Raw genomic sequence first — 22,229 nt, forward strand, 5'->3', positions numbered from 1 at the left:
AAACCTTAGCTATTACTATTACATCTAACAAACTAAATGTGCCTACTAAATCTAAGAAAATAAAACCTGGTATGATACCAGCCTAAGAGAAAGAAGTATGTCCACCAAAAGGTAATGAGAGTGCTCATAGATGCTTTTCTTACATAAGAGTCAGAAATTGCAAACAAGCTAACAGTAGAATAAGTAAATGAATTGTGGCATATTCATACAATGAAACACTATACAGCAGTAACAAAGATGGAACTTCTGTGACATGCAATGACATGGATTCATCTCACAGAGGCAATGATGATTGCAATTCAGATACAAAAGACTACAGACTGTATATCATTTATACAAAGTTCAAGAGCAGGCAAACTAAATAATGGAACTAGAAGTCAGAATAGCGATTACCTTGGGGAAGGGAGGAGACGGGAAACAAGATAAGTGAGCAAGCCTCTGGGATTCTAGAAATGTCCTCCTCTTGATCTGGGTGGTGGCTACATGGTGGCATGTGTGTGCACATCAAGGACACATAAGAACTGTGTGGATGCGTGCATGCTTGGTTGCTCAGTTGTGTCCAACTCTTTGCAACCTCATGGACTGTAGTAAGAACTGTGTACCTCTCTATAAATATACAACCTCTTACTCTTAAAAAGAAAAAGAAAATGAGAAAGCTCTAAACCAGAAACCATAATGTGAAACTTTCTATTTCCCCTTCTATTTCCTTCTAATTATACTAGCTGAAAATAAATGAATGGCTCTAGCTCACAAACATTACCAGTTTTCTCACATATGCATCACAGAACATCTGAGTGGATGAAAGCAAAAACTAGGCGAGGACAGGACACGTTATCTGAATTGAATCATCTGTTGTCAGTTCAGTTCAGTCCCTCAGTCATGTCCAACTCTTTGTGACCCCATGAACTGCAACAAGCCCCGCCCCCTGCCAATCAGCAATGCCCAGAGCCTGCTCAAACTCATGCCCATCGGGTCGGTGATGCCATCCAAATAACTCACCCTCTGTCTTCCCCTTCTCCTCCTGTCTTCAGTCTTTCCCAGCATCAGGGTCTTCTCAAATGAGTCAGTTCTTTGCATCAGGTAGCCAAAGTATTGGAGTTTCAGCTTCAGCATCAGTCCTTCCAATGAATATTCAGGACTGATTTCTTTAGGATGGACTGGTTGGATATCCTTGCAGTCTAGGAGACTCTCAAGAGTCTTCTCCAACACCACAGTTCAAAAGCATCAATTCTTCAGTGCCCAGTTTTCTTTATGGTCCAACTCTCACATCCGTACATGACCACTGGAAAAACCATAGCCTTGACTAGACGGACCTTTGTTGGCAAAGTAACGTCTGTTTTTTAATATGCTGTCTAGGTTGGTCATAGCTTTTCTTCCAAGGAGCAATCGTCTTTTAATTTCGTGGCTGCAGTCACCATCTGCAGTGATTTTGGAACCCAGGAAAATAAAGTCTCTCACTGTTTCCATTGTTTCCCCAACTATTTGCCATGAAGTGATGGGACCGGATGCCATGATCTTAGTTTTCTAAATTGAGTTTTAAGCCAACTTTTTTCACTTTCCTCTTTCACTTTCATCAAGAAATTCTTCAGTTCTTCTTTGCTTTCTGCCATAAGGGTGGTGTCATCTGCATATCTGAGGTTATTGATATTTCTCCCAGCAATCTTGATTCCAGCTTGTGCTTCATCCATCCCAGCATTTCTCATGATGTACTCTTCATATAAGTTAAATAAGCAAGGTGACAACATACAGCCTTGATGTACTCCTTTCCCAACTTAGAACCAGTCCATTGTTCCATGTCCAGTTCTAACAGTGGCTTCTTGACCTGCATATACATTTCTCGGGAGGCAAGTCAGGTGGTCTGGTATTCCCATCTCTTGAAGATTTTTCCACAGTTTGTTGTGATCCACACAGTCAAAGGCTTTGACATAGTCAATAAAGCAGAAGTAGATGTTTTGCTGGAACTCTCTTGCTTTTTCGATTATCCAGTGGAGGTTGGCAATTTGATCTCTGGGTCTTCTGCCTTTTCTAAATTCAGCTTTAGAAATATCTGGAAGGTCTTGGTTTACGTACTGTTGAAGCCTCACTTGAAGGATTTTGAGCATTACTTTGCTAGCATGTGAGATGAATGCAGTTGTGCGGTAGTTTGAGCATTCTTTGGCATTGCCTTTCTTTGGGATTGGAATGAAAACTGACCTTTTCCAGTCCTGTGGCCACTGCTGACTTTTCCAAATTTGCTGGCATATTGAGTGCAGCACTTTCACAGCAACATCTTTCAGGATTTGGAATAGCTCAACTGGAATTCCATCAGCTCCACTAGCTTTGTTCGTAGTGATGCTTCCTAAGGCCCACTTGACTTCACATTCCAGGATGTCTGGCTCTAAGCGAGTGATCACACCATCATGGTTATCTGGATCATGCAGATCTTTTTTGTACAGTTCTTCTGTGTATTCTTGCCATCTCTTCTTAATATCTTCTGCTTCTGTTAGGTCAACACCATTCCTGTCCTTTATTGTGCCCATCTTTGCATGAAATTGTCCCTTGGTATCTCTAATTTTCTTGAAGAGATCTCTAGTCCTTTCTATTCTATTGTTTTCTTCTATTTCTTTGCATTGATTACCAAGGAAGGCTTTCTTACCTCTCCTTGCTATTCTTTGGAACTCTGCATTCAGACAAGTATATCTTTCCTTTTCTCCTTTACCTTTTGCTTCTCTTCTTTTCTCAGCTATTTGTAAGGCCTGCTCAAGCATTTTGTGTTCTTGCATTTCTTTTTCTTGGGGATGGTCTTGATCACTGCCTCCTGTACAATGTCACGAACCTCCAACCACAGTTCGTCAGGCACTCTGTCTATCAGATCTAACCCATTGAGTCTGTTTGTCACTCCCACTACATAATCATAAGAGATTTGACTATGTGATGCTGTGCAATGAAATGGTTAGGAATCAAGCCCTTGGCATCGGGTTTAGTTTCTATCTGCTAGCTGTGTGGACTTGGGCAAATCACTTAATCTCTTTGATTCTATTTGCTCATTTATCCAATGCTGACTAATAATGCCTCATAGAGTTGGAAGGAGTGAACAATATGGGGCACATAAAGAACTGGCATCAAGGAAACATTCACTGAATAGAAGATATTATTTACCACTATTTTGATTTATGTGTAATGAAAACCCTGGCAGGTTTCACAAGAAAGAAGGCTTGGTGGACAACAAAAGTTCATTCCATGGATGGACCTAGAGATTATCATACTAAGTGAAGTAAGTCAAACAGAGACAGACAAATGTGATGTTACTTACATGTGGAATCTAAAAAAAAAAAAATGATACAAAGGAACTTATTTGCAAAACAGAAACAGACCCACAGATACAGAGAAATTTATGGTTACCAAAGGGGAAAGGTATGGGGGAAAGATAAACTAGGAGTTGGGATTGGCAGATACAAAATACTATGTATAAAATAGATAAATGACAAGGTCTTACTGTATAGCACAGGGAACTATGTTAATATCTTTATAATAAGCTACATGGAATTCCCTGGTGGCTCAGATGGTAAAAGAGTCTGCCTTCAATGCGGGAGACCCGAGTTTGATCCCTGGACCCAAGGAGACCCTCTGGGGAAGAAAATGGCAACCCACTCCAGTATTCTTGCCTGGTACATCCCATGGATGAGGGGGCCTGGTGGGTACAGTCCATAGGGTCGCAAAGAGTCAAACACAACTGAGCAACTCCACTTTATTCATTATATGTATAGGCTAAATATAGTTGAAAAGAATCTGAAACAGAATATGTGTGTGTGTGTGTGTGTGTGAGACCAACCTAGACAACATATTCAAAAGCAGAGACATTACTTTGCCAGCAAAGGTCCATCTAGTCAAGGCTATGGTTTTTCCAGTGGTCATGTATGGATGTGAGAGTTGGACTATAAAGAAAGCTGAGCACAGAAGAATTGATGCATTTGAAATGTGGTGTTGGAGAAGACTCTTGAGAGTCCCTTGGACTGCAAGGAGATCCAACCTGTACATCCTAAAGGAAATCAGTCCTGATTATTCATTGGAAGGACTGATGCTGAAAGCTGAAACTTCAATACTTTGGCCACCCGATGCAAGAACTGACTCATTTGAAAAGACCCTGATGCTGGGGAAGATTGAGGGCAGGAGGAGAAGGGGACGACAGAGGATGAGATGATTGGGTGGCATCACTGACTCAATGGACATGAGTTTGAATAAACTCCAGGAGTTGGTGATGGACAGGGAGGCCTGGTGTGCTGCAGTCCATGGAGTCGCAAAGAGTTGGACATGACTGAGCGACGGAACTGAACTGATGTGTGTGTGTGTGTGTGTGTGTATGAATTCATATATAGAAACTAATAAAATGTTGTAAAGCAACTTATACATCAATTTTTAAAAATTCAGGCATTCAACTAGGACATTTTTAAAAATAGAAATCCTTTATAATAAAGTAGAAGGAAAAGAAATTCTAGCAAATTCCTCAATTGACATAGTGACTGTAAATGAGAACTAAATTTTGGTGTGAGCTTCTTTTTAGTGCAGATTGAAAGAGAATCATACAAGTTATGTGATACTCATTTCTTGGGAAAAAAAGGAAGTATGTCAGTTTTTCAAGAAGTCCATGCTTCTCCCCAGGATGAATTTCTGGAAAAAAAAAAAATGTGTCAGGAGGACCTTCTAAAGGGATCAGATGACCACAAAATACAGCTCAGGGTCACCAGCAAAGAGCTCAGACCCTCCAGCAACTCCAGGATGAGCTGCTGGGGCTGGGGGTGGGGAGAGTTGGGGGGAGCTCTGGAGTCCCTGCAGGTCACTGTGAGATGAGCAACCCCCTTCCATAAAGGCAGTGGCATTGGGCTATTTTTGTTAGCATGTGTTACTTCCAAGCAAAAGAATTTAAGAGTCAAAAACACAACCTTTTAGTGCCTTTCTGCTGCCATGGCAACCAGTGACATTTCAGATGGAGACCCACTCTTCACCCATAGACTGCGTGACTAAATGGGGCATAACCCACCCCCAATAACCCATAATAGCATTTCATGGGCAAGAGATAAACTTTCAGAAGTTAAGCCATTGAGATTTTGAGTTTGTTTCTTAATGCAGCAGAGTCTAGCCTAGCCTGACAGTACAAGATCATTTAGAAACTTTGACAAATATATCTTTGTTTATTATATGAATACATATATTTGTGAATATATTCATGAATGAATGAACTGTTGGCTGATCACATATAACACCCGTCTACTTATCTATCAATCATTCACTTATTTACCTGTTTATCTCTGTGTGTTTGTGCATATGTATTGTATGAACATACTTATTCATACAACACATACATTTAATATATGTATTCATGAATGTATTTATGAATATGTAATATATGTATTCATGAATGTATTTATGAATGTGTAAGTTCATGAATATATTCATATAACACAAATATGGATAGATAGACACTATATGTGATCAGCCAATAATGAGTTTCAATCTGCTGGTACAATTCTCTGTTCTACTGACGTCATTCGACAGGAGTTTGTCAGTGTGCTTGTCTTTTTCACAGACCAGGCACCAATGTGCTGTAACCTCAAATCCCTAAGGAAGCAAAGAGATAAGCCACAGAAAATGACTCAAAGAAAAGAGAGAGGAGGAAATAACTATAAGGAAATAGTCTTGAGCTGACAGGGAAATTAAGTGGGAGTGGTCTTCTGAGAAATTTACTCATAGTTTCCTACTGACTATTAGAGGTACAAACATCCTGTCTTTTCCAAGGAAAAATTTCTCTTTGTGCCTTGGAAGAAGCTCAAATACATATACATTTTCCTTTTTATTGAAATATGGTTGATGTAGTTATAGTTATGTAAGTTACAGGTGTACAATTTTAATTGTTATACTGCATTTATAGTTATTATAAAATATGGGTTTTAGATTTTATAGAGTATATTATATATTTTTTTGCCTCTAAGTTTTGTTGCTCTAGTATCTTCCCAATAAGGGCCATTGATTCATCAATTCTGAGTCCTCCTTTTGACATCTATTTAGGTTTTCCTACTTCACTATTTCATTGGTTTTCAGTCACATTCCCACACAATTATATGTCTTTTGAATCTGTTAATTGCAGGCTCCCTATTTCATCTTGCAAGTCTCCTGATTTGAATGGATGATCATAACAACCTTGCATTTAGCTAGTCCAATAATGTTCAAAGGATAAACTAAATCCTAGAATCTTGATAAGGTCACAGGCAGGCTATGTATTTGGATCTCTACTGCCTCTTATATTTCCCAGACTTAAACCAGCATAAGCCACAGCAAGTCACCCACGATCTTTGTTCTGCAGCCACCAAAATGACCTCACAAAACAGTGACATGGAGTCATTAAGGCCAAACTTTATGTGTAATGAGAAAAAATGGAAACAATCCAAAAACCCATCAACAAGGGATGGATCAAATCGGTGACAGCACACCTGCATAATGGAATATCGTGGAGCTAAAAAGGAATGCTCTAGATCTCCATGTTCCAGCAGAAGACAGCCAGCTTTGTACGGCTCTTCTCTCTAATCTCCTTTTCCCGTTTCCTGCCCAACCCCACGCTAGAATCACGAGGCAGTTGTAAACTGCACAAAGGTTAATTTTGCTAATAATGCCAGTTATTACCTGAAAGACAAGGGAAGAGAGGACAGAGCCTTGTAAAAGTTAACTTGACCACCACCAAATGCAGGACATCACCCCATTAGGGGCAAAATGAGGCCACAAATTCTCATTTCAGCTGCATGTTCTGTCTTCTAATGAGGTGAATTTTGTTGTTTAAACACAAGACAACCTTTCAACCTAAATGAAACTGACGTGCTTATAAATGGTATATACTACATACAAATTTAAGATCCCCAAAGTTATTAAAAAGTGAGTCTGTAGAAATTTTTAATTAGTTCCAAAGAGCCACCATCATTTTGATTTAGATCAACCGAATTTTTCAGGTTTTTATTTTTTTGGGCGGTGGTGGGGTGCTACATTTTATTTTGCTAACTAAAGACATTAAAAGCAACAACAGCTACCATGACCTACGATCACTGTTATTTCATAAAACATTTTATAGACAGTTTTTAAAAGGAAAAAAAATCCCAATCTAAAAAGGAAGAACAGTCCATTTCATCAAATAGATTAACCTTCTTAAAAACTTACATCTCTATCCTTGTTTTTCTCTTTGTCCCAAACGAGTGCAAACTTCACACACAGCGACTTGGCGTGCAGATGCTGTTAGAACTACAGGGTCGGATGGATGTGTGTTTTCTCTCCCACTGGCTGTTGATAGAAGCTGGATCCGGGACGATTTCCAGAAGGTTATAGTCCTTAACGTGAGTCTGAAGTCTGAAAATTCCCAGCTGCTGACTGCAGGCCATATATCCTGAAAATCAGATGACACAGGACTTTGACTTCTATAAGAGATGGTGTCACACCACACCCCTTACCGGTGCCTGTGAAGGAAGGACACGCTAGTTCAATGCCTTCTTATTTTCTTTCCTCTTACGACTTTTAAAAAATGGACAACAATCAAGTACAGAGAGCGAAAGAATAAATACTACCAGATACTAATCTTTTTCATGTTAATTCCAGATTTGTGCTTATTTTCTCAAGGAAATAAAGCATGACTGGTAAAATGGAAGCTCTCAAGCTTCCTCTCAACCCAGTTTTCCACCACTATCCCCCTCCCCCTTTCTCTGTCCAGAAGCCAGCACGATTCTAAATTTGGTTGGTGATTTTCCACTTCATATTGTTTATATGTTGACCGCTATTAGGGGTTGAATTATGTCCCTAGTAAAAGATATACGGAAGTACTTAACCTTTGGTATCCCAGTTTGTGACCTTATTAGGACATAGGATCTAACAGGTAATCAAGTTAGAATGAGGTCATTGAGGTCCAGTATGACTGTTGTCCTTGTTAGCAGGGGAACTTTGGACACAGCCATGCACACAGGGAAGAGTGTGTGAAGAGACACTTGGAGGATGCCATGAAGATTGGTGTTCTTCTGCCTCAGGCCAAGGATTACTAGAAGTTGGAAGAGGCAAGCAAGGATCCTTCCACTATAAGTATAGGAGGGACCATTACCCTCCCAACACCTTGGTTTCAGACTTCCAGCCCGCAAACTGTGAGACAATACATTTCTGGTAAGCCACCCAGTCTGTGGTACCTTGTCAGGCATTGTCAAAGTCCACTGGGAAATAAATCAGCCGTTCCTCCTCCTCACCTCATCCCTGAGTTTGAGAATGGCTGAGTTAAACTGATATTAACACAGGAGATCTAAAAAAGGGCTTTTCCAGCTCTCTAAGTTCATGATATAAAGAAAAATTTGCAGGAAAAAAAGAAAAGAAAGGGAAACAGAGGTGAGATCTTTTCATTAAAGAGGAAGAAGTGGACATTTTGTATGATTAGGAAGTGAAGGGATGTATCAATACCTCTGAGACATAATACCACCTGCCTGCTGGGAGCCAGGCAGCAGGGGCATACGCTCGCTCAGTCTTCACTCGTTTTGGCGGGGGGACTCTTCATGCTCTCATTTTCTTGTTGTTCTCACTAAGTCGCGTCCGACTCTTTGTGACCCCATGAACTACAGCACACCAGGCTTCCCTGTCCTTCACTATCTCCCTGAGTTTGCTCAAACTCAAGTCCATTAGTCAGCAATGCCATCCAACCATCTCATCCTCTGTCGCCCCTCTTTTCCTCTTGCCCTCAGTCTTGCCCAGCTTCCGGGTCTTTTCCAGTGAGTCAGCTCTTCGCATCAGGTGGCCAGAGTACTGGAGCTTCAGCTTCAGCATCTGTCCTTCCAATGAACACTCAGGGTGATTTCCTTTAGGATTGACTGGTTTGATATCCTTGCTGTCCAAGGGACTCTCAAGAGTCTTCTCCAGCACCACAGTTCAAAAGCATCAATTCTTCAGTGCTCAATCTTCTTTTTTTCAATAATTTAAAATCATTCTCAATTACAGGGGTTGCATTTATGGAGGGTAGTTTGCCAAACTTTTATAAACACCCTGGCCTGTTTTCCTGGGTCATGACCTTCGTACATGTTGCTCCCTCCACCTAGAATGCTTTTCCCTCCACTCCTGGTCTGGTTAACTCCTCATCCTTAAGGAGCCAGCTTCAAATCTGCCTTCACAGAGAGGCCTTCCTTATTCCTCCTCATCCAAACAATTCTCCTTGTGTTTCTCTAATAGCATCCTGCCCCCTTTTCCACAGGACTTACCAATTTGTAATTATATATTCATTGTGTGCACTTATTGTTCAAAATGTGTCTTCCATTGACTGAGAGCTCTGTGAGGGTCGGAGTTGTTCTATTTTGTTCAGTATCTCCCCAGGATCTAGCACCACGCCTGGCACACAGGAGACAAAGGAGACACTCAATATTTGTTGAAGGAATGAAGGAAGGTTGTCTCACAAAGTTCTCATTCATCACATGCATTGTCTGGAGCCTATCTTGTTGGCAGCCAGTGGGAGGGCAAACCAATCTAACTGGGATCTGCTGGACCATCCTGGGAGAGTGGGGAGTGGGGAAAGGTTCACTCAGACCTTCTCAGGCCTGGGTCCCCTGTGGCCACAAACACATTCCATTTATAAACTGAGGGTTTCAGATCATCACAGGGATTCTAGAAAGGAGAAATTTCCTCATGGAAAATAACAAGATTTTATTATTTATTATTTCCCAGCGATAGCTCCTTCCTTTTTATTTCTTGTTCAATGATTCAGGTTAATAACTACATCATCTCCATTAGTGCTAATGATTCTTCAACAACTCTCTGAATGGGCCATTGTCTCTTTTTCAACGAGGAGAGAGCAAAACTCAAGTTAGAACCTTTATGAGGCTACAACTTATGACTAGACTCTAACAATTTCACTTTTAAATTAACAAGCAACAAAATATTTGGGATATATAGTTCTGTGAGCCCATGCACAACCACACAGTCAGGATACAGACAGTTTCATCACCTTAAACTCCCCTCTGCCATTCCCTGAAATCACCCCTCCTCCCATCCTTAGCCCAAGAAGGGTCTGTTCTCCATCCCAATAGTTTTGCATTTTTCAAAATGTCATATAAATGAAATCATACAGAATGTAGCTTTTGAGATGCTTCTTTCACAATCTAGAATTTAATAACATGGTTTGGTTTTCCTTCTGTGTATGTATGTCTATGGGCTTCCCTGGTGGCTCAGACAGTAAAGAATCTGTTTGTAATGCAGGATACCTGGGTTCGATCCCTGGGTCAGAAAGATTCGCTGGAGAAGGGAATGACTTCCCCCTCTAGTACTCTTGTCTGGAGAATTCCATGGACAGAGGAGCCTAGCAGGCTACAGTCCATGCAGCTGCAAAGACTTGGACATGACTGAGCAACTAACACTTTTCACTTTTTTCATATATGTCTATAAATACATATAAAGGTAAATAAATATAATAATGCTCATAAAATAAATATGACTATATAGTCACCTATATCTACAAGCAAGTGATACAAATTTTCCATTTACAATAATGACATATTTCCTTTTAAAATAAATCTATTAAGTTAAAAAAAAGATAAATAATAACATTCATAGTACAAAATGGGGGTAACAAGTATGAAGGTGGAATGCAAATGACAATATTTAGGGAAACAATGGACATTATACAAATAATATAATTACATACTCTCGTCTTTCCCTCCACATGCATTCGAAATACCAGCCATAATTCTAAGAATTCCTGAAAGGGAAGGAAAAGGAATTCAAAAAGAAGACACTGCTCATTCCCAGGCATCTCTTTTGAGCCAAACCCTCATAATCGCAGTTCTAGAAGCTTCGATTCCTTTCAGGAACCTGATCTTGGGAAGTCAATTCCCACACAAAGAACGAAGACCGCCACATGTCTGAGAGCGGTTGTCCAGGCATGAGGCCACACGCTCAAACACATCCACGTATCAGCAGAGACGTAGATCTTATTTGCTCACAAGTGCCTTGTTGTTCTTCTGGGCTGGTCATGTTAGCTTAATGATTACTTTGGCTGTCATCATTGAAGCCACTGTAAACAAATATCTTAGAATCCTTTATCTGCGGGGAAAGCGCAGAACAAGGAAATAAAACCAAGGAAATCAATCTCTTTAAAGCATGTGAGGGAAAAATCCTTCAGTCACCCGTTTAACTAATTCATCCCGGAACTAAATATCTGTTAGCTAGCACCCCATGAGAGTCTTCTCCCGGAACTAAATTATTTTAGAAACTGTTTCTGCCTTTGCCTCAGGCACATTCAAGACCACACACTGGAGCCCTTAGAATATAAGATTTGGTTTGCTATGAATAGAAGGGGAAAAAAAAAAAAATAACAAAACATCTTGTATTTTTTCAAGTTTTCAACAAGGAATTTACTAAATTTTAAAAGATTTACTTAATTCCCAAGGAACAGTGGTTGTATTTTATGAATCCCAAAAGAATGTAAGATTTTTAGCTTGTTAAGCACATAAGAAAGTGTCAAAGACTAGAAAATGAACGTGAATTTTCATCCTATGAAGGACATCACCGTGACATGGCAAAAATCTATCCAAAGAATGGTCTAGCGGGCTACATGTAGCACTGAGGTAGCCCTGGAGAAGGGACTAGCGATCCACTCCAGTATTCTTGCCTGGAGAATCCCATGGACAGAGGAGTCTGGCGGGCTACAGTCCATGGGTTGCAAAGAGTCAGACACGACTGAGAGACTAATACTTTCTGAGTTCAGTCCCAGACCATTGCAACCAAGTGAATATTACAATAAAGTGAGTCATGTGAATTTTTTTTGTTTTCCAGTGCCTATAAAATTTACGTTTATATATATTGTGGTCTATTAAGTATGCAATAGTATTACGTCTTTAAAAAACAATGGATACATTTTAATTTAAAAATATTTAGTTGCTAAAAATGGGAACTGTTATCTGAGCCTCCAACAAGTCAATCTTTTTGCAATACTAACATCAAAGATCACTGTTCACAGATCACCATAACAAAATAACAGTGAAAAAGTTTAAAATATGCAAGAATTACCAAAATGTGACACAGAGACACAAAGTCAGCAAATGCTGTTGGAAAAACAGCACCAATAGACTTGCTTGATACAGCGTGATCACAAACCTTCAATTTGTAAAAAAAACACAATATAAATTGAGGTGTGCTTGTAGAACTTTTTATGATGATGGAATAGTTCTATATTATACTGTCAAATAGAGCAACCACTGACCACACGTATCTAGCAAGTACTTAAAATGTGGCTAGTGCAACTGTGCAACTGAGGAACTGAATTTTTAATTTTATTCAGATGGTAGAGAATATGCCTGCAATGCAAGAGACCTGGGTTCAGTCACTAGGTCGGGAAGATCCTCTGGAGAAGGGAATGGCAACCCACTCCAGTATTCTTGCCTGGAGAATTCCATGGACTGAGGAGCCTGGCAGGCTACCATCCATGGGGTCAAAGAGACATGACTGAGTGACTAACCCTTCATTAACTTTAATGTAGATAACCATGAGTGATTATGGGATTACCAGTGCAAGTCTAGGGAAGGAAAAGACAGTGAAGCATAGAGCCTAAAGGAACTTCAACATTTAAAGCATCGCTGATCTGTGTGTTTTGGGGACCATCAAGCTGGATGCCCAGGAGAGTCACCCAGGAGCCTAAGGGAGATGGGGACCCGTGGATCATCAGGTGATCAACTTATCCAAGTTTCCCCAGGACATTCTCAGTTTTAGCACTGAAAGTTCCATGTTCTGGAAACCTGCCAGTCCCAGGAAGACCACCCTAGTTCGGGTCCCATCCCCAGAAGTTTTGATTCAGTGGGTCTGGGGTGGGACCTAGGAAGCTGCCTTTTTATCAGGTTCCGTGCACGAAGGTTTGAGAATCACTGTGAATTAGCCAGGGAACGGATCAGCAAGGAGCAGGCAGAGAGGTGGAAGGAGAAAAGGAGATGTTTGAGAGTTGCATGCCTTCCTGCCTGGCTGACTGCCCCAGCCCTTCCCAGAAGAACAAGGATCCCTTTCTGGGAGAGCTGGACCCAACACAAGGAGCCACCATGGCTCCTATACCTGCAAAGACCCACTGGGAGGAGTGGGTGATTCTGCTGCCCAAAGAGGGACCCCACTTCTTGGAGACCCCGCCTCTTCCCCTCCCCTACTGTCAATGTGCTCAGAATCCTGCCCAGAGCAGGGAAAAATGATAAACTTAAGTGACAGCCAGGAAGCTGGCTGAGAGCAATGGGAGGCCACCCCTTCAGCTAACCGCCCAATAGCCACCCAATCCCACCAAGCAGTGTACCAGCCCAGCCCCTCACATGCCCCCACCAGTACTCCAAAAATAGTGAGGGGGCTGAGAAAACCCCTTACCAGTGGACTGGAGGACTTTCCTTACTCTAGCACATGCGCACACCTTCCACTAATCCAGTACAAAAGTAACCTTTGGTGGCTATTGGACTCATTAACTGCTCATAAATATTCCATGAATACATACATCTAATTATAACAGACAGAACTATGGCAAGGCCAGGCATGCTAGAGGATCTTGTTACATAACCTGCAGCTGTGAGTCAAGGCTGTCAATCAATGACCCCTCTGGATTATGCAAACGACCCTGTCTTAACAACTAGGCACCCCAGTCCTCCAGGGCCATTTGCCTCCCTTGGCCTAGCCCACCTCTCTTGAGGTGTTCTCTCTGTTCTTTCTTTGAGTGCAGCTCAGTCGCTCAGTCATGTCCCATCCTTTCTAACCTGTTCTTTCTTTGGTCATTATTAATAAACTTTCTTGCGGTGGGTAAGACCTCATATTCTGCTTTGCCCCTTACCAAGAGCTGAGGCCCACAGGAGGAAGGGTCTCCAGACTCTCCTTCCGCTAACACTTGGTGCCTGTCCCCCCTGGGGCTGGGGATCTTCCTCTTCTCTACCACTGGGTGTCAGAAAGGCAGGAGGGGCCAGTAAAGGTTGAGCTTCATCCACCTTTGGCACTAGAAGCTTAGTTCTTAGACTAATTCAGATTTGTATAGTATAACAGTCCTATTATAAGGCCTATTTAAACAAACATTATATAACACAGTCTAAGTATTATTCCAGATTTGCAGACAGGAAAAGAGAAACTGAAACCAATGAGAACAAAACAACAAGTACGTATATGCCAGACATGTTATGAGAACTTCACAGGTGTTAACCCATTAAATCCCCACCATAGCCTTAGTAATAGATGCTATTATTATCCTTATTCTACTGAGGACACAAAGGCACAGAGAGGCTAAGTAACTTGGCCAAGAAACACAGCCAATACAGAGTGAAGTGCAGTATCATAGACGGCCCTTCCTCTTAGGGAAGAGAAGCCTCTTTTTCAACTTGCTTGTCCAGCATTCACATTTTGAATATGGTCATCTATTTGCCCATGCTGAGTAAGTATGAAGTTACACGTGGGAAGTTTCTAGATTCAGGTCAATTTGCAGCAGGGCCAGGAGCCGGGTGAGGGAGTAAGATCCTGGCCTGGGATACACATTCAGTTCAGTTCAGTTCAGTCGCTCAGTCATGTCCGACTCTTTGCGACCCCATGAATCGCAGCACGCCAGGCCTGCCTGTCCATCACCATCTCCCGGAGTTCACTCAAACTCATGTCCATGGAGTTGGTGATGCCATCCAGCCATCTCATCCTCTGTCATCCCCCTTTCCTCCTGCCCCCAATCCCTCCCAGCATCAGAGTCTTTTCCAATGAGTCAGCTCTTCTCATGAGGTGGCCAAAGTACTGGAGTTTCAGCTTTAGCATCATTCCTTCCAAAGAACACCCAAGGCTGATCTCCTTTAGAATGGACTGGTTGGATCTCCTGCAGTCCAAGGGACTCTCAAGAGTCTTCTTCAACACCACAGTTCAAAAGCATCAATTCTTCGGCACTCAGCTTTCTTCACAGTCCAACTCTCATATCCATACATGACCACTGGAAGAACCATAGCCTTGACTAGATGGACCTTTGTTGGCAAAGTAATGTCTCTGCTTTTGAATATGCTATCTAGGTTGGTCATAACTTTTCTTCCAAGGAGTAAGTGTCTTTTAATTTCATGGCTGCAGTCACCATCTGCAGTGATTTTGGAGCCCCCAAAAATAAAGTCTGACACTGTTTCCGCTGTTTCCCCATCTATTTCCCATGAAGTGATGGGACCAGATGCCGTGATCTTCGTTTTCTGAATGTTGAGCTTTAAGCCAACTTTTTCACTCTCCTCTTTCAGTCTCTTCAAAAGGCTTTTTAGTTCCTCTTCACTTTCTGCCATAAGGGTGGTGTCATCTGCATATCTAAGGTTCAAGGGGTGTCCAAAAGTTCAAAAGATCCAGTAAGCAGGATCAATAACATTTTAATGCAATATTTTTTAAAGTAGGAAAAATGCAAGAATCCATGATGAACTAAAAATCAACATTTTCAATAAAGACAGGTCAGGATTACTAAATTGTCCTCTGGCTCCCATTTGGCTGAGTATGGACTGCCTGGCAGGCAGGAGCCCACAATCCCTGAGTTACACTCCCACATATCATCATCTCACCCCAGGAATGGAGGTTCTAGGGGCAAAGAAAGTCATCTTACTGGAGATCACCACCTAGCTCCTCTCTTTTTAAGGTCTTTCCCCTCATCAGACAATTCTAAGTCAACCCTCCACCACAGGAGAAAAGTCTGCCTTGTCATTATTTGGCATTTATTGGGGATGCAAAAACAGGAAGTATTGGAAGCAGTAACTATTGTCCCCAGTTCTTCCGTTGAATTATAGAAATAGGACATTCTTTCCTTCTTTTAAAAACCATCCACCCTGATTCAAATGCCATAGAAAGCAGAACTTGTTTGTTTGGGCTTGTGAAAAATCCAGAAGACTTACCCAGTCTCTTCTTTCCCTACAAATAAAGTGTCTTTCCTAGAAATGACCTTGCCTAATAATTAGCATTCCATCAGCGTGTAGGTGTCTCTGGGAACATTGAACCTTCAGCAGCTGGGAATAACCTGAGCAGTAATACAGTCCAGTCTCCTTTTACTCTATTCCGGGACCTCTTGTCAAACGTGATCTATCATATGACTCACTGAACTGTCAGAAAGTTCAACCTGACCCTGCCTCTAAGGAGAGAACCGTTCCTGGCATAAGAGGACTCTAAACCCCACCCTTGACATCCAACTCCATTGGAGGTCCATTTACCAATCTGCAGAAGCAATCTAGTAAAATAGCAACAATAACTAATAAAACACATCAAGACAGCACCATTTGTTGAGAGCTTAACTCAGCACCAGGCACCATGCTATGCATTTGTAACTGAATTCTCAAGCAACCTATGAAGAGGTACTATTATCTCTATTTTATGATGATTACATCGAGGCCCAGAGAGGTTAAGTAATTCGCTCAAGGTCACACTTTTACAGATAGAATGAAATTCAAACTCTTTCCTTTCTGCCTGAATTTTAATCATCATCATTGTTATCAGAGGAAGAAGGGAAGGATGAGAAGGAAGAGTCAGAGGTAACATTTACTGAGTGCCGACAGGGCCCCCTATGTTCCGATTAGCCCTGACAGCCCCACATGGGAGTGGGAGCTCTTAACACACTACTCACCCTACAGACAAGCAAGCTGAAGCCAGAAAGGTCCACCTCCCCCAGCGTCTCCCAGTGAGGACCCCAGAAGCCGGGATTCCAGTGCAGGCAGACAGTTCTAGAGCTTTCTCTTTAGCCAGCACACTGCTTTGCCTCCCACTTCCCCATAGTGATTCTTTCCTCTCACAAATATTTATTGTGCATTTATTCTGTACATAGCATCTGGTGCTAAGCAACAGAACAGCCCCAGTTTTGGCCCCTCCCAAGACTCGTTCCCAAGCATTCCACATCATTTCTGTGACCCACCCCCAACCCTTCTTCAAAGTGCCCTCTCTTACCTGTGCCCCATCTTTCAGGAATAGGCAGGCATTTCCTCTCTAATCTGCAGAGACAGTGAGGGTCCTCTTTTCTTACTAACTCATAAGACCCATCTTTTTCTGCCTTAAACATAGCCCTGCTTGCTCTCTTGGTCATGCCTCTGAGCTCCCAGGGAGAGGATGTCCTACCAGCTTATGGCAGTTTTATGCCACCCTGGTTATTTTCTCCCCCCTTGTCAGCCAATGGATAACTGGGTCTCACCCATTACATACAGATCAGTCCTTGACTTCCAACTTCATGGCTGCACCATGGCCTCTGTGAGCTGGGTTTGAGGAGAAGGTGGGGAGAGCCCTAACTCAGGGCCTTTGTGTATTTATTTCTTCCTGAATGCCAGCCCCACCCTCTCATTAATGTTCTTTCAGCATCAGTGCAATAAAAGATCAAAGTTCTTCCTACACGTTATTTGATTTCTTGGACACTATAAGGAAGTTAGTTTTTTTGTTTGTTTGTTTTTGGTTTTGGTTTTTCCCCCAGAAAGCTTAGCTTTTCATTTTTACAAGAAGGTCATTCTGGAACAGACTGCTCCACTAGGCACCCTCAGGCACTGGCCACTCTGTCCTGTAGATTCAGCCCCTGGGGCAATATATTCAGACCTTACAGGTTTAACTTCGTAATTATGATGGTCTGACTTTCAGGGACATAGAGTAGTGTGGAACCAGCTCACACTCAAGGCAGACTTGAATCACATCTTGACTCCAGCACTTTATGACTCTACCCACTCTGAACCAAGTGTATCCTTCTGAAACTCAATTTCCCCTGTCTTATCTTCAGAATGGGGACAATATAATCTACCCCCGAAAGTGTGGTAAGACCTAAATGGGTTAAGGGTTTCCCTGGTGGCTCAGACAGTAAAGAATCCGCCTGCAATGCAGGAGACCCAGGTTCAGTCCTTGAGTCAGGGAGATTCCTTGGAGAAAGGAATGGCTACCCACTCCAGTATTCTTGCCTGGAGCCTGGTGGGCTACAATCCATGAAAGAATCGGACATGACCGAGCGACAAATTTTCACTTTCACTAATGGGTTAATCTTTGAGAAAGGCTAGACCATTTTAATGGTCAAGTTAGCAACAGCCACTGAAGGTTCAAGTTCCCACAAAGAAACTCCCACCACAGGAATGCTAATCCTCCAGGAACAGTCAGGTCTAGAAAGTGAAAGTGAAAATGAAAGTCGCTCAGTTGTGTCCAACTCTTAGGGACCCCATGGACTATACAGTCCATGGAATTTTCCAGGCCAGAATACTGGAGTGGGTAGCCTTTCCCTTCTCCAAGGGATCTTCCCAACCCAGGGATTGAACCCAGGTCTCCAGCATTTCAGGCAGATTCTTTACCAGCTGAGCCACAAGGGAAACCCCAGGTGTAAAAGGGAGACTCTTTATTCATATGGAAAGAAAGAAAGAAGTAAATGATCCAGGGCTGGGTAAGATCTCCATATTTTTACAAATGCCATAACAAGTTTCCTATGGTATCTGAATCTGAATCATTTAAAAGAAAAGAAGAAAGTCCTGTTTTTATAATTCACAAGGAGAATTGGGGGGCCATAGCTACTGGTTCCAGCTTTTGATATGTTATTAACATCCCCCCCAATAAATACAAAATAATGGCTCTCCAAAGACAAGGAGAATTTTCTCCTGTTTAGAGAGAGACAGGCTTTACAAGTTGTCTGATCGAGGAAAGGACTAAAAATGAGAGAAGCTAGGTGGTGATCTCCAGGAAGAGGGCTTTATTTGTTCCAGAACCCTCATTCCTAGGGTAAGGGACAGTACCTGGCAGCATGTGACTCAAGGAAGAACTGGACTGCAGGCTCCTGCCAGGCAGTATAGAGCTGAAGCAAATTGGAGTCCGGGACAAAAGTATTGCAGAGAAGAGCCAATTTTGACTCCATTATGGAACTGTTTCTTTGACTCACTTTTCCCTGCTGTTGTTATTATAATCATACATAATGGCCTGCCTCTGAGGACCGTGCCCCTCTGCCTGACTATTGGACTAAAGTGCCTTTGTTCAGCTCACAGTCTGAAATAAAGAAGAGATTAACACGTGCCTTCCAAAGGCTGGCCGTTCCTGGAGATGCTCTGCAAGACTGATGGCCCTTTTTACTTCCTTACTGTCTCTCCCTCTCTATTCCGCCTTTTGACTTTTGTTCTTCACCACTTCTCTCTCTGGTTCTACAAAAGAACTTGGTATCCAGACCCCAACAAGATGGCTATTATGAGACATTAGTCTGCCATCTTCTCTGTCAGCTGGCTTTCTGAATAAAGTCGTATTCCTTGCCTCAACATCTCATCTCTCGGATTCATCGGCCTGTTGTGCAGCAAGCAGAGTGAATTTGGACTAAGTAAAAGAAGGACAAATCAGTAATTCTTTAGGTCGTGCTCAGTCCCTTCAGTCTTGTCTGACCCTTTATTAATTTCCCTCAGTTTCTTTTGCTATAAAATGAGATAATTATAACTATATAAGGGACTAACATTTATTATCACATTGGTTTTATCCTACATATGTCAATTATATTTAATCCTCATGGCAGCCCTGTGATTTATGTATATTAAAATCATCCCATTTTACAGATGAATCTTTTGAAGTTATTGTTGTTCAGTCATGTCCAACTCTGCAACTCCATGGACCGAAGCACACCAGGCTTCCCTGTCCTTCACTATCTCCCAGAGTTTGTTCATACTCATGTCCACTGAGTCAATGATACCATCCAACCATCTCATCCTCTGTCGCCCCCTTCTCCCCCTGCTCTCAATTTTTCCCAGCATCAGGTCTTTTCCAATGAGTTGGCTCTTCACATCAGGTGGCCAAAGTAGAGTGTTCAAGTAGCTTGGCCAGAGGTCACAGAGCTAGAAAATGTCAGAGGCAGGACTGGAACCCAGACAGGCTGGCTTTGGAGCCCAGGTTCCATCAATGACTAGAGCTGGGGCTTAGCACAGTGTCTAGCACAGAACAAATTAATGACTCTGATTATAAACGGATGACTGATTATACCAAAAGGCTAGGATCCCCGCCCCCGCCAAGTGCCCACATCAAAGGATGGAGTTCCCCAGGCAGAGAGCACAGTGGTCTTCCCATCATATGCCAGCTTTTCTGTCCCCAGAAACTGCCCTGGAACACTTAAGGGAAACACCTGATCTATCAGAATAAAAAGCTCTTCAAGGATCTGATGGGTGAAAATCCCAGGAGACTCTCAAGATGAGAAGGGGTCAAGGAAAGGGCACTTTATTTATTCTTCCTTGAAGAGTTTTACCTGCACATCAGCAGATCCTAAGGCTAGGAATAGAAAAGAGCACCACACATCCAATAATAGGAGCAACAGCTGGCATTTATCATGTGCAAGACACTGTGCAAAATGTTTTTGAGACAGTTCAGATTATCCTTTCAACAACTCTATGAGGTCCTATTATTGTGCCCATTCTACAGATGATGGAACTGAGGCTCGCAAAGTGACTTGCCAAAGTCCCAGAGCTGGAAATCACTTTAAGATGATATTTGAATGCAGCTCTAGCTAGAACAACCACCACATAACTGTTCTTGCTACCTGAAATCCTCCCCAAAGCCCATCTGCTGCCATGGGAATCAACTGAAGCAGGAAGGACTCAGCACCCCTTTGTGTAACAAAAATGGTAACAGATCCTGCCTTTGTCTCTTTGAATACTAGATGGGCAGCGGGATGCCAGGTGACACCTTTCCCTCTGCACTGAGCAAAGGGGCTTCTCAGGAATATTCCAGAGGGCAAACAGGAGCCTGACTCTGTGGATCACACAGAAGGCAGGAAAGCTCCTTGGTAACCTCGCCCCCCTGACTCTCCTTCCCACTCCCTAGTGGGCAAACATAGCATGTACTGTTCAGTTCAGTTCAGTCCCTCAGTCGTGTCCGACTCTTCGCGACCCCATGAATTGCAGCATGCCAGGCCTCCCTGTCCAGTAACAGATGTTTATCGAGTCCCTGTTAAGCGCCAGGCATTATTCTGACAGTTTTATCTTCATTTAATCCAGACAAAAACGATATGGGATAGGTATCATCATTGTTCCTATTTTGTGAATAAGGAAACTGAGGCAGAGAAGAATTAAATAACTTGCCACACTCACCTTATTAGAAAGTGATGGAACCTGGACTGGGCATCAGAACTCCAGAGACTTTATGATCAAACAGACCTGATTTAACTAAAGGCGCACAGCGCATAAACAGTGTGATCCCTGGGAAACTTTGCTACCGCGGAAGTCCGCGCGCGGCTGCCTGGAGCTAGAGCCACTGTCTTGAGTCCCTACTGCCAGTTCCCGTCCCCTGATGGTTCCCCTTTCTCGTATCCCTCCCCAGCTCTCTCCCCTCTCCCCGCCGCGGCTGCACCTGTGGCCCTAGCCGCCGCAGCCCCGCGTTAGGGACACGCCCCACTGGGGAGAGGGCTACCTCCTCTACACGCCCCACTGGGGAGAGGGCTACCTCCTGTCGGAGCCGGGAAGAGGGCTCCTCCACGCCGCCCGACTCGGCGGATACCTGGGAAGGCAGCCCCAGCGTCCGCCCCGCGCCCTGGAGAGCTGGCCTCACCTCCCACCGGCGTTCGCGTCCCCTGCGCCCGGCGCTCCCGCCGCCGGGTTGGCTCAGCCGCGAGGAGCGTGAGTGACCCGCGGGCAGCGGGTAGGGTGTGTGTCCCTGCACCCTCGCCGAACTTCCTCCTGGAGGGCCGACTACTTTTTTTCCTGGAATTGAGCCAGGTTCTTCTGAGCGCTGGGTTAGCACACCTGATGGTATCCGAAACCTCTATTCACTGCCCTGAGTCTGCATTTATTTTTTGCTTCCATTGAGCAAACCTTACGGAGCGCCCACCAGATGCCGCGCGTGCTTCAGGCACCCAGGGGACCCGGAGGGTGTGCTGGCTAGGGCTCCGCTCTCCAGAACGTTGGCCATTCGCCACATGTGGTTATAGAGCACGTGAAATTGTGGCTCCAAGGACAGAGACGTGTTTAAGACGTAGGACCAAAAAAAAAAAAGAGGTTTAAAAAAAAAAGGCAACTCATTAAAAAGTGTTAAATTCAATGTTAAAATGATAATATTTTGGATATAGTTTTTTAAATGAAATTATTACTAATCTCACCTGTTTCCCCTTTTATAAACTACAGCTGCTTGAATATTTAGAATTCTGTGTCTCCTATTATACTTCTATTGGATAATCCTGATCTGGGGCAGGACTCCACAGCATGTTCCCAAATAACCTGTCCCAATTTTCCCTTCTAGAATTTATTCAGCCCTTCCTTATTTCCTCCAGGAAACACATGGGGGAAATCTAGTGT

At 42.9% G+C, this 22,229-nt stretch overlaps 1 protein-coding gene across 3 annotated transcripts in view; it reads right to left on the bottom strand.

The window, feature by feature from the left end:
- Positions 1-21,621, bottom strand: part of TMC5 (transmembrane channel like 5) — a 78,441-nt gene extending 56,820 nt beyond the window's left edge. Inside the window, exons 1-2 of one of the 3 annotated variants that reach the window (XM_027527663.1) lie at positions 21,487-21,621; positions 7,180-7,402 (exon numbers count right to left, since the gene is read on the bottom strand). The gene's annotated coding sequence lies outside the window, so the exon portion shown is untranslated. Of the gene's footprint in view, positions 1-7,179; positions 7,665-16,591; positions 16,729-21,486 lie in introns of those variants that run through there. The other 2 variants (XM_027527661.1, XM_027527662.1) reach the window with 2 other exon arrangements.
- Positions 21,622-22,229: the final 608 nt, after the last annotated feature.

The sequence above is a fragment of the Bos indicus x Bos taurus genome, chromosome 25 (genome assembly GCF_003369695.1).
Source record: "Bos indicus x Bos taurus breed Angus x Brahman F1 hybrid chromosome 25, Bos_hybrid_MaternalHap_v2.0, whole genome shotgun sequence".
NCBI classification, from domain to species: Eukaryota; Metazoa; Chordata; class Mammalia; order Artiodactyla; family Bovidae; genus Bos; species Bos indicus x Bos taurus.